A 13,330-nucleotide genomic window follows, 5' to 3' on the forward strand; every position below is an offset into this window, starting at 1 on the left:
AAGCACAGGACCCAGCTGCCTGGAGTCCTGGGCCACAGGGGAAGAGCACCGTCAGGAAGCAGGATGGGGCTGGGCCATGCAGGGCTGTTTGGGGAGGCTCAGCCTCTCCTAGCCTGTGATACCCGCTGCCCATGAGCAGGCGGGGCTTATGTAAACCTAGGAGTTGATGATAGGAAGAGAGCTGCAGTGAGGAAGCCTGATACAAGGGGGGAGAGTAGGAGCCTTTAATAGGAATGCAGAAGCAGTCCAAGGAAGGAGCAGTAAGGTCTGAGGGACTATAGATGTGAACGGCTGGTTTGAGGGTTCCTGGACTGGAACCCAGAGTAGAGGGCAGGCCAGGGTTCCCCTACAAGCCATTGTGAGAGCGGCACAGTCAGCAGAGTGGATTTAGAGTCTGCCTGAGACTGTGTGGAGAGAGACCTTGGTGAGACCCCAGAAGGGGAACACAATTGTGACTTGGCTGGAGGACTAAGCCATAAAGGAGAGGTGCAGATGCTCCTGACTAGTGAGAAAGGGACTGCAGAGTAAGTGATTGAGGCAATGGGCCGAGTGACTGCCGGACGGGGCACAGACAGTGGCGAGCTAATTCCTCAGATGAGCCACGAGGAGGCGCTCCTGAGCAGTGAGTAGCAAGCACCTGTTACATACCCTCAGAGAATTCTAATAGATTGGTGAGGCATGATTACAAAAACCATGTTGATACTTCCCCAACATATTGTCATCATCTATGAGCCTGATAATTATGTTTTTACTATAGTTTCAATCAATTTCCTTGGTACTGAAGTTAGGCTTACCAGCCTGTAATTACCAGGATTGCCTCTGTAGACTTTTGTAAAAAATTGGCATAATCAGCCAATGATCTGCTACAGAGGGTGATTTAGGCAATAGGTTACATACCACAGTTAATAGTTCTGCAATTTCATATTTGAGTTCCTTTGGAACTCTTGGGTAAGTTCCATCTGGTCCTGATAACTTATCACTGTTTAAATTATCTATTTGTTTTAAAACCTCCTCTACTGCCACATCAGTCTGGGATAGTTTTTCAGAGTTGTCATTGTAAAAGAAAGGCTACAGTGTGGGAATCTCTCTCAGATTCTCTGCAGTGTAGACTGATGCAAAGAATTCATTTAACTTCTCTGCAACAGCCTTGTCTTCCTTGAGTACTCGTTTAGCACCTCAATCATCCATTGGCCCCGCTGATTGTTAAGTAGACTTCCTGATGCTGATGTATTTAAAAAGGAATTGCTATTAGTTTTTGAGACTCTTGCTAGTTGCTCTTCAAATTCTTTTTTGGCTGGCCTAATTATACTTTTACACTTGACTTCCCAGAGTTAATACCCCTTTCTAGTTTCTTCAGTAGGATTTGACTTCTAATTTTTAAAGGATGCCTTTTTGTCTCTGACACTTTTACTGTGTTGTTTAGCCATGGTGGTGGTTTTTATTTGTCCTCCTACTGTTGTTCTTATTTGGGATAGTCATATAGTTTGAGCCTCTATTATGGTGTTTTTTAAAAGTTTCCATGCAGCTTGCAGGCATTTCACGCATGTGACTGTTTCTTTTAATTTCCACTTAAATAGCCTCCTCATTTTTGTGTAGTTCCCCTTTTTAAAGTTAAAATGCTGCTATGATGGCTTTCTTTAGTATTCCCTGCCCTACAAGGATATTAAACTTAATTACATTATGATTGTATTACAGAGTAGTTCAGCTATATTCACTACGTGGACCAGATCCTGTGTACCATTTAGGACTAAATCAAGAATTGCCTCTCCACTTGTGAGTTCCAGGACTAGCTGCTCCAGGAAGTAGTTATTAATGGTATCCAGAAATGTTATCTCTGTATCCCAGCCTGTGGTGACATGTTCCCAATCAATATAGGGATAGTTGAAATTCCCCTTTATTGTTGGGTTTTCTGTTTTTGTAGCCGCTCTAATCTCGCTGGGCATTTCACACTTGTAGTCACCAACCTGGTCATGTGATCAGTAATATATTCCTACTGCTATACTCTTATTATTCAAGCATGGAATTTCTATCCACAGAGATTCTATGGTACAAATTAATTAATTTAAGATTTTTATTATAATAGATTCTATGATTTCTTTTACATATAATGCCACTCCTCCACCAGCACGACCAATCTGGTATTACTGTGTCCCATTGATTATCATCATTCCACCAAGTTTCTGTGATGTCTATTGTATCAATGTCCTCATTTAATACCAGGCACTCAAGTTCACCCATCTTAGTATTTAAACTTCTTGCATTTTATATACGCGCTTATAAAATTTGTCAGTATTTAATTGTCTGTCTTCATGTGATGTAATTGAATAGGACTCTCTTTCATTTGCTTGTTTCTCTTCAGTTCCTACCTGTATTTTATCAACTTCTATTCTCTCCTCTTTAGTAGGATAAGGGATGTATTTGTCCAAACTGTGTGCTTCTCTGCTCCTGTCAACTTTCCCAACCCCTTAGTTTAAAACTCCTCTATGAACTTTTTAATTTTACATGCCAGCAAACTGGTTCCCTTTTGGTTAAAGTGTAGCCCATTCTTCCTTTCCCAAAAGATTCCTCAGTTCCTAATAAACCTAAAGTCCTGGTCCTTACTCTAGCATCTCGTCCACGCAGTGAAACCCTGCAGGTCTGCCTGTCTGACTGGCTCTGCCTGTAGAATGGGAAGCATTTCAGTGACTACTACCATGGAGGTCCTGGACTTTAACTTCTCACCTAGCAGCCTAAATTTTGCCTTCAGGATGTCTCTCCTACCTTTACCTATGTCACTGCTATCTACACGTACCACAACAACCAGCTTCCACCCAGCACTGCACGTAGATCTATCCAGATGTCTCAAGAGGTCTGCAACCTTCGCACCCATCAGACAATTCACCATGTGGATCTCCTGGTCATCACAAACCCAACTATTTCTAATAATTGAATCCCCCATTACTATTACCTGTCTCTTCCTAATAACTGGGGTTCCCTCCCCAGGAAGGGTATCCTCAGTGCAAGTGGATTCCATAACATCATCTGGAAGGAGGGTCTCAACTATGAGGTTGTTTCCCTCCGCTTCAGCTTGATGTTCTCCTTCCCATAGACTTTCATCCTCCTCAACAGCACAGAGGTCATCAGACTGGAGTGGGAACGCTCTGCTATGTCCCTGAAAGTCTCATCTATGTATCTCTGTCTCCCTTAGATCTTCTGCTTCAGCCACTCTGGGTCTCAAGAGCTGTACTTGGTCTTTGAGGAGCATGACCTGCTTGCATCAAATGCACACACATGCCACCTGCTCACAAAGACAAGGTCTAGTAAAATATATTACCTCACCCACCAACTTCTGTTGGTGAGAAAGACAAGTTTTGAGCCACGCAGAGCTCTTCTTTACGTCTGGGAAATGTACTCCAAGCCTCACAGAAAAATGTAAGGAATTAAGTTGTTCCTATCTAATATACATTTGGTAACCCCTATATAGAAAGGAAGGATGGACCAGTGGTCACAGCATCAGTCTGTGAGTTTGGAGAGTGGAATTCAATTCCCTGCTCTGCCCCAGGACAGCTGTGTAACCTGGGGGAAGTCACATTAAGGCATGTTTACACTGCAAAACAAACAAGCAAACGAACCCCGCAGCAGTCTCAGAGCCTGGGTTAACTAACTCGGGCTCATGCAATGGGGCTAAAAATAGCAGCGTAAATGTTCCCACTCAGGCTCTGAAACCTTGCACAAAGGGTGGGTGTTAAAGTCCGAGCTCCAGCCTGGGCAGGAATCTCTACATTACTATTTTTGCCCTGTAGCGTGAGCCCAAGTTGGTTGACATGGGCTCTGGACCTTGCTGCTGTGGTCATCCCGTCCCTCCCCCTTTCTTTTTTTTTTTTTTTTTTGCAGTGTAGATGTGCCCTTAGCTTCTTTGCCTCAGTTCCCCATCTACACAATGAGGCTAATACCACTTTCCTACCTTACCAGGGTACTACAAAGAAGAAGAATACATTAAAGTGTGTGAGGCTCTCTGATAATATGGTAATGGGAGTCATAAAAGCACCTTTGTGATGGGTTTGATGAGCACAGTTCCAACATCACAAACTCAACACCATGTTTTGTGCTAGACAGAGTATAACTCTGCAGGGCAGTGACTGTCTCTTGTATATAGTGCCCAATACAATGGGGCCATGTGTTTGTGAGACAAAACACAATTTAATCTCAGGAATTTGGGGCCAATCTCATGATTTTTTTTAGGGTCCGACTCCTGATTTTTGAATCTTTTGAGTCCTATTGACTGTTGGAGGCCCCTGGATGGGCACAGACATCCCACCAACCTTACCCAGTAGGCGGGTATTTGACTGGCCTGGCTGATTTTGTTATGGATTTGCCAGAAAAATAATTTAATCTGCTGGATTTTTTTTTACATGGGTCTAAAGATTTGCATCATCATTAAATTACACTGGGATATCTAACGTTAAAAATTTGCATTCAGCTAAAGATGCGGCAGTGTTCCCAATTCCACAGTTTAAGCAATAACTGATCAAAAGTATTGAAAATACCACAAGTGTTTACCCACCAGGACGCAAAGCGCATCACACGTGTGTGAGAGGGTTTGAATCATGTGAGAGTGAGGAGGGGGGAGGGATAGCTCAGTGGTTTGAGCAGTGGCCTGCTAAACCCAGGATTGTGAGCTCAATCCTTGAGGGGGCCCACTTAGGGATCTGGAGCAAAATCAGTACTTGGTCCTGCTCGTGAAGGCAGGGGGCTGGACTCGATGACCTTTCAAGGTCCCTTCCAGTTCTAGGAGATGGGATATCTCCATTTAAAAAAAAAAAAAAAAAAAAGGTGTGATGATATCAATCTGATCTCTATGTATGAGCTCTTTACTATCCGTTGGGCACAGGTGCAGTTGCCTTGTGGTTGGGGATGCCTGGGGCTTGCCTTGTGGAGGGGAAGATGCATTTCAAAGGTGGTATCCCTCTTACTCAAGGATGCGGAGCCTAAGGGGTTTTTTCTTTTTAAACAAAACATACATTCAGATTGAACCAGCAGCGGTCACAACCTGGGCCTGCCCCCGAAGGGGCCTGTGCGTGTCCTTAACGCACACTGCTGTTGACTACCTGGTGTGACTTCCCTGCTTTGCCACCTGTCCGCTCCTCCCCGAAATCCGGACTCTAAAGGCCTCTCTGTGGCCAACTCGGCTGGCTGGAGCCCGGGTCCCTTCGGTCTCATCCCACCTCGGGCGCCTGTTGCGCGGACTTTTCGCGCCGAAGTGGGGGGCAAACGGTCCCCGCGTGCGCCAGGGCTGGTCGGGCGAGCCCCGGAGCTACAGCGACACACCCCCTCACCCTGCGCAGGCTGCAACCGCCCCGCTAGGCCCAGCGCTTGGCCGTTGTTATAGTAACTGCAGGAAGGCTGCTCCCCTCCCCCTCTCTCGCGAGAGCTCCTCTGGCAGCAGGCGGAGCAGGCGCCGGGGTGAGCTCATCCCGGGAGCTGGGGAGGGAGCGCAGCGCGGAGGCTCCTGCAGCAGCCGCAGCAACTTTGTTGGGTGAGTTCAGTGCGGGAGCTGGGCAGGTAGCGCGGAGCCTGCGGGGGTAGGACACCTTCCTCGTCCTGCAGCCCCTAGTCTGGGGGGACTCTGCGTGGAGCTCGTCCTGAGCTGGAGCGAGGCACTCCTTTCCCCTTCCCGACCCGCCAGCCCGAGCCTGGGGGAGAGTGAATGGAGCTGATCGTGAGCAGACAGACCAAACCAGACCGGCCGGCCCCCTTCCCAATCGAAAGCCGCCTCCTCCGCAGTCTTCAGAGTTTGGTGGTGGGGAGGGTCCTGGAGAGAACTGGCCACTTATGAGGAGAGATTCCTCCAAGCCTCTTAATTTAATCTCTTTATCTCCTTCCCCCATTCCTGGGTCAATTAGACCCTGACCCCCAAAACTGCCATGTGTCTGTGGGGAGTCCTCGAGCCTTGCGTGGCACTGATCCTGCGGAGAGCATGTCCTTGCACCCCATCTCTGTCTCTTGCTCTCCCCCCAGATTTTTGTGGGGGAGGTCGTGGAGCGCTGATGTATTGATTCTATGTGGGGAGAGAATCGCTCTTTCTCTTCCCTCCCTGCACGGCTTTAACAGCCCCAAGACAATCTAGGGAAAAAGTCCTGGGGCCAGGGGCTCAGACTGGAGCTGATTTCCGATGAGACAGAAGGAGGAGGAAAAAGAAGGGGTTGGACATAAGGATTCCTCACACTCAGTCACCCTGCCCCCAACTTAAACAAGGGAAGGAGAAGCAGCAATATTAACTTGGCTTTTCTTCCCCACCTCCTGCTGCTGCTCCTTGGATACCTCCTTTTTCAGCAAAAAGTGACATGGACTTATCCGTCCCCCCTCCCAGTCTGGATGGTATTTTTCCCCTGTGAACAAAATCGAGGGAGGTGGTGGTGGTGGAAGGAGGAGGTGCAGCAGTGATGGCTTTTGTGTATGTGTGTTTTTTCTCTTTAGGAAGGGGAACGTTGAGTGGGAACGGGTCTGAACGGTTCAAGGAGGGGAAGAAAGGAAAAGGGGGTAAGTTCTTTAAGTGAACCAAGGCACAGGTTGTTCTGAAATGACAATAGGCAATGATGAATTAGGGAATATACTTATTACTTATAGTACTGCATACACTATTTAATGAAATCAGTAAAACAGATTAAGTACAAACAAAAAAAGAAATCTCTTAAATGAAGTCATCCCTTTTTTGGGGGTGGGGGGGGGAATAATCAGATTATAAGGCTGTTTCCACTATAAGTAGTGAGTTATTTGAGGTTATAAGTGCACAAGTAGCATTACTCTTTATTCTTTTTGTTAAAAGCCAGCTTTGCTTTGTAGTTGTTTTGAATCAGTTTTGACACCACAATAATGATGATTAGCTCATTTGAAGGTAGTGCTGATAATCTAAATGTTTATATTGTTGGAAAGGGAGTGGAGGAATGAAATGTTTGAAGGTGGTTAATTTCTTTCCTTGAAGTCTGGAGAAGTGAAACACAGGGGATACCTTAAACTGGATCTCATGGAATAAAGTAGTTGCTGTGTTTGTGTTTGAGGAAAACCAGGTAAAGAGGGAAAAGAGGAGGGGGCAGACTTCAACCTCATTCTTCACCCTTTTCCATTTTATATTTTCAAAACTAGTGACATTGAATTCCTCACCATATATCTTTTCATTAATAAAATATACACATACGCTGACCAATTATAAGGTTGATCATGTTCATTTAATGAGGAATGCACCTAATTCATTTCTGATAACAGCAGTGCAAAAAGGGAATTGCTCAACTTAAAGGAAAATCTCCTTGTGTAACCTTGACTACTGCGTGTGTGTGACTTTTTACATGGAGAAGACATTTTTTTCTAAAATGTGTGTGTGCATTTCTGCAGTATTGCTCACAAGATTTCTTTAAAATAGTATCTGCACTGAATATTTTAGTAATGCTGTTTTTAATGAATCCTTTAATGCATGCTGGCCTAAATGTATCTGTGAGCTGTGTCCTTAGCTGATAATACAATGTAAATTTGTTTTTGGGGGGGCGGGAGGGGAAGGTGTCAGATTTCATTAGATTCCAGCTCTATCTGGGTGAACTTAGATTGGTGTTTCCTCTAGAAAGCAATCCTTTCATGATGAAACTCTGACTCAGACCCTTGACCATTGTGAATGCTACGTGGGAGTTAAGTGTTAACTTTCTTAAGTTTAAATCATAAAGCAATTTTCTAAGGAGAAAATAGAATTTTTTTCCATAACATTTGCTTGTAGTCAGCATAAGTGTTGATTGAATAACATGTAATTGCTGTTTTGTTTGATGGAAAGGTTGGTCATTATTTTTCTATTTAGAAGGTGCAATCAAGCCAAACTAACTCCTTTCCCCCCTCCTTTTGGGGAGGATCAGAAAAGTGGAAATAATGAAGCAAAAGTTTGCATTAGAAGTCTCAAAGAAATGGTTTAAAAATTGTATTTCACTGTCAAGGCTTTCATGCCTTAGGCCATCAGATGTCATACTAGTCATTAAGTCAGAAACAATGTGGGAATTTGAGATTTTTTGCTGGTAATATTAAAAAAAAACACATTGCATTTCCTTTTTTAATGATTTTTTTTTAATGGGAGCCTTCATAGAGTTCAGGTAGTAGAAGTGTCAGAATTACATGATAGACATTATTTGAATAATGAATTAAATCTTTGTAACAATAGATAATTAGGAACAGAAAAACTTTTAAGTTGCCTGTGTAATTGGCTTACACATGGTCAGTTGATTAAGGAAAATGTACTTAGTATGTTGCTCAGTAATGCATTGAGTAGGTGCTACTGCTGTTATTTTGTGTTTAGTTGTTAGTATTACTAGTTGAGATGGAAATACGAGGTTAACAATTATGGTTAAGTGAACTTTTTATATTGCAAAGTGACAAGCAAAATGGGGTCACTGGCTGTGACTTGAATGTAGGAATCTGCACAAAGGTTGTGACTACTAGCAGGTGTAGATGTGAGCATAAGAATAAAGAAGTCTAATAGGGAAATAACTGAAATAGAGAATGGAAATGAAATTTTAATTGGGATTTGTGCACTACTGTATTCTTCATTGGTCTTTATTATTTCTGCCTTAACATGTCGGATCATCACTTCTTTGTTCATGGATTTTCTTTTTTCTGCTCTTTTTCTGTTTATCCCTCTTGGTCTAGCAAATGTCTTTATTGCTTTCTACATTTCTGTAGCTATTGTTTTAAGTCTATTTTGATCGTGTGTCCAAAAATCTTACCTCCATTCCCCAGGCCTTCAAAATGACTGAGAGGTTTTTCCTTGTCTATGAACTCTCTTGCCTATGGTATCTCAAGAACTTTATTTGCATTCTAATGTAACTTCTCTCCTCAATCTTATTAATATTTCTCAGCTCTATATCTGACACACTTTTATTTGCAAAATTGTAGACTCTACTATTACTGAACATAGATTTTATCTTACCAAAACAATTATTTAATTCTGTTTTTGTTCTCCTTAGCAAGAGTATTTGGTTCAGGAAGATCAGATTCTTGCAAACAGAGGAAAGCCAAGTGAAAAAAGGACAAGCCACTGAGAAAACACACAAGTTACTCTAGTATGTGAAAGAGTTGAGGCCCATTTCACTCTTTTGTATCTGCTTTCTGTATTATACTGTAGTGTATTGATTGTATAGAAGAAAAAAGCACAGTTTTCTCCATATCAATAGTTTAATCCCTTCAATAAGGGGTGTGCTGCTAACTATTTCAGTTCTTTGTGCTACTGGTTGGAAATCCAGGGTATCCCACTGTTGTGTGGAAACAGTTGCACCATTGCCCTCATCAAAATTTTGATCACATAGATTGGTTGGCTTTCTAATGTTGATATTTCCAGTGCTTTAAAAATTATTCTGATTGAACCTGCATGTTGGTTTGTTGGAAACAATATTTTATGTTGGTGCTTCTTTGGCTGTCAACATGTTAACGTGATTAACTTTTTAAAAATTTGTATGATAATTCCATAATATCTTTATGTCCTTGCTTTATTTACTTTGAAATCAGTGTTCAGATTATTCTTCTTTTGTTCACATGTGCAGTAGCTGAACTTTTTCCAGTGCTGTGCACTGTCTATCGGAAAGCAGGATGGAGGCTTTACTGTTCTGGAATTCCTCTTCCTGAAGAAAGATTGCTTTGTTATTTCTATATAGTATCTAGTATGAAAATGGACTTCCACTAATTTCAAGTTACCTGCCATCCACAAAACTGCCCACATTCTTTTCCAGGTTTTAAGAGACTTTGCCTAAAGCTTCTTTGTTAAAGGGGGTACAGACCCCAATCTGTTATTCCTTTAGCAATGCAGCATTCTGCATTTAAAAGTAATCATACGTTAAATATCCTTTTTGTTAGCAGGAAAAAATACATGTTAGATTGTTCCATGGTTTACGTTTCCAGGGAGATATGACTCAGTGGCTTGACTTCAAATAGATCTCTCTAAATGGGAAATTTTAAGTAGGTTAATCTTAATGTATCAGTGAATTCATTTTAAATGATGGACATTACGCTGAATTTGTTTAAAGTGGTATCTTATGGGATGTGAAAGGTTGTAGTGGTTCTTGTTTTTAATTAAAATAAAAACCCCAAACTGGGAGAGAGCTTGTACACTTTACCGTACACGTGCTAGATGGATGCCTAAATATTATATCTTGAGGGTGCTACTAAAAATGGCGATGGGACTATAACTATCAGTGAGTTTGAGTAGCAATATTTTAGTGCCTCAGACTGGTTCTAGCTTTTTCTAAGCAGTTGCTTTGTAAAACTAACGTGATGCATAGCAGTATCAGTTCTACCCCTGGGTTCTAGATAGCAGTCTTATACTTTGGTGTCAGTTGGGACAGGGGTTCTCAACCTTTTTCTTTCTGAAGTGCTTTTTCAAGATGCTATAAAAACTCTATGGTCTACCTGTGCCACAGTAACTGGTTTTCTGCATATAAAAGCCAAGGCTGGCGTTTAGGGGTAGCAAGCAGGGCAATTGCCTGGGTCCCTATGCTACAGGGCTCTGAAGCTACATTGCTCAGACTTTGGCTTCAGCCCCAGGCAACGGGGCTTCGGCTTTCTACCCTCGGCCCCAGCGAGTCTAAGGGCTGGTCTACACTGGGGGGCAGGATCGACCTAAGATACGCAACTTCAGCTACGTGAATAGCGTAGCTGAAGTCGAAGTATCTTAGATCGATTTACATTGGGTCCTCACGGCGCGGGATCGGCGGCTGCAGCTCCCCCGTTGACTCCACTATCGCTGCTCGCTCCGGTGGAGTTCTGGAGTCGACGGGGAGCGCGTTTGGGGATCGATATGTCGCATCTTAATGAGACGCGATATATTGATCCCCGATAAATCGATCGCGACCCGCCGATACAGCGGGTAGTCTGGATGTACCCTAATGCTGGCTCTGCTTGGTGGCCCCCCCCCCCCCCCGCCGAAACCTGCTTGCGGCCCTCCAGGTGGTCCCAGACCCCTGGTTGAGAACCACTGAGTTGAGGGGAGACCTATGAGTAGCTGCAGAGACACTGGAGTCCTTTGTCTGTGGGCTCAGGAAGAGAATCCTGTATTGGCTTACATTTGGAAGGGTATCTACATTAACATAAGGGCTAGATATTTTTTTTCTTTTTAACATGGAAGCTTAAATTCTACAGAAGTTAATGAGTTTGGTCCTTTTTATTCAGCTTCCTCTTTACTAATACAAGTAGACAAGTGGGATTTTAAAACTCTGGATTGGGATCTACCATGAGCCTGTTTTGCTTAGTGTAACATTAGCTTAGTGGTTCTGAAGATTTTTGTTTTCTTTGTGTGAATGTTCCTAAAGAGAACGTCATTTGAATAGAGCTAATTAATTAATTACAAAAAAATCTCTGCAATTGGTGAGTTTCATAATCACTATTGGATGATGCTTTTTAGTGCTGTTTCAAAGAGATCTGAATATATAAAACCTCTGTAGATTTCTGTTTGGTTAGATCAAAATTCATCCTCGCTGCTTCTATTCATAGTACTTTTGAAACTTAAATGCCTGGTTCAGATGCTAGAATGATAAGTATCAGCCATAGAGTTGTATGCAGCTGTTCATTACTGACAGACTTCTTATCGTAGTCCTGGAAAATGCAAGGTTCTGTAAAACAACTTGTCTATGTATAAATTATCTGGATTATTTTTGTGTTGAGATATGTTGTGTGTGTACTTTCAAAATAGCATTTGCTAAGCGTTATTGGGAGATGGGGGTGACTTTCTGGTTAGTGCATAGGACTGTGAGACAGGAATTCCAGTTGTAATCCCAGCTCTGAGATAGACTCCTTCAGTGACTTTGGGCACAGAATTATCCTCTCTGTTTTAATTTTCCCATCTGTAAAATCGGGATAACATTTACCTCACAGGTGTTAAGGACTATTTCAGTGGTTTGAAAATGTAAAGGTTTCAATCAAATAGATCATGGGGAAAATCCTATCTGTTGGCTTTTAAGTATTGATAACTGATGTAAATATTACTGTCACAACAGATTTGCCTTTAAACCAGTTTATTCTTCTTGTTGGTTTCTTTTGTTTTGTCTTGGTATGAAGTGCTAACTGTAGTAGAAATTGAGGACATCTATAAGGAAAAGTTGTCTTTCAAATCTGTTTAAGAAGAGTTCTTTTACACTGAAACATAGTCGCTGCCTATTGGTATCACAGTGTCAGTTTTAATAGTATCTTTCCTTCAGCCAGGAAAGTAAGCAAATACCTCGCTTCACATCTGTTGCCTACTTTGTAGCATAGCCAAGTACAGCTAATGGTTGCAAGAGGTGACACGTTGCTTGACGAAAACATGTACAAAAAATACATGTCGCTGTTCTGCCCAGTAACTACCTAGTTTTGACATAATACTGAAAAACTTAAGTTTTTGCTTTTGAAATTAAAATATATTTATTGTTTACTTTATGACCTGTTTTGTTTCTAAGTCTTAAAATAACAAATTGCAGTTGTTACTTCCATGCTTAATGTAAAAGAATCATCTCTTTGTATTTCATATACTCACCTGAAGTATACAGTGCAAATCTTAGACCTTTTGTAGCAAATATTTCAAAAAATGTGTTTTTCAACTTTTTCCAATCTCTCTCTGGTTCAGATAAATGATGGAGAAAAGTAAGCACTAAATTATGAAGTGGCAGTTGTAGGAATTTCTTAGCTGTCTTTTAAAAAATCCAAAGCATCTTAGTAGCAAACTTTTTGTGGCTCAGCTAAAATGTTTTGTACTCTTTTCATGTGTAGTCCATTTTGTGTTTTTTTTTCGCTTGGGATATCAGCAGTGTCATCCATGGCTATCCACGTGCTTTAATTATGGCTGTGAGGTTGCAGACCTCTGTGGCAGAAATCCTGATTTCTTTTATCCACTGACATCTAGGAACTACACACTTTTCTGTAAGAGGCCAATAATAAAACATCATGTTTTTTAATGTCTGTCTTTGAACAGTGCAATAAAGTGAACTCTCAAACTTCTGAAGAGCTGATGCTTGCAGAATAAAGCAAACTTCACTTGCTGTTGCATTACAAAGGCGAGACCTAGTGTACCAGTGGGGGGAGGGGGGAAAGTAGATTAGAAATTCGTGGACAACAAATAATAATTTATATGCCCCTGAGAATGTGGAAAAGTAAATTCAAACCGGTAAAGACTTTTTTGAGAGGTATTGTCTCAGTGCAAATAGATATTTATTTTTTACAGATTAATATAATAACTAAGACTATCACTTCACAGGAAAACTATTAGTTTGAATTTGATCACAGGTAAGTGTATCTTATAGTCTTGTTCAAGACAACACTTCTTTACTGAATTGGCAGTCTGAATTCTTTAGATTGTAAG

The 13,330-nt window shown here is 41.9% G+C and overlaps 1 protein-coding gene across 2 annotated transcripts in view; it reads left to right on the forward strand.

Annotated features, from left to right (window-relative positions):
* Positions 1-5,461: 5,461 nt before the first annotated feature.
* Positions 5,462-13,330, forward strand: part of SIPA1L1 (signal induced proliferation associated 1 like 1) — a 388,865-nt gene continuing 380,996 nt past the window's right edge. Inside the window, exons 1-2 of one of the 2 annotated variants that reach the window (XM_054025262.1) lie at positions 5,462-5,515; positions 6,457-6,519. The gene's annotated coding sequence lies outside the window, so the exon portion shown is untranslated. Of the gene's footprint in view, positions 5,516-6,285; positions 6,520-13,330 lie in introns of those variants that run through there. The other variant, XM_054025263.1, reaches the window with a different exon arrangement.

This window comes from Malaclemys terrapin, chromosome 4 (assembly GCF_027887155.1).
Source record: "Malaclemys terrapin pileata isolate rMalTer1 chromosome 4, rMalTer1.hap1, whole genome shotgun sequence".
In the NCBI taxonomy this organism is placed as follows: domain Eukaryota; kingdom Metazoa; phylum Chordata; order Testudines; family Emydidae; genus Malaclemys; species Malaclemys terrapin.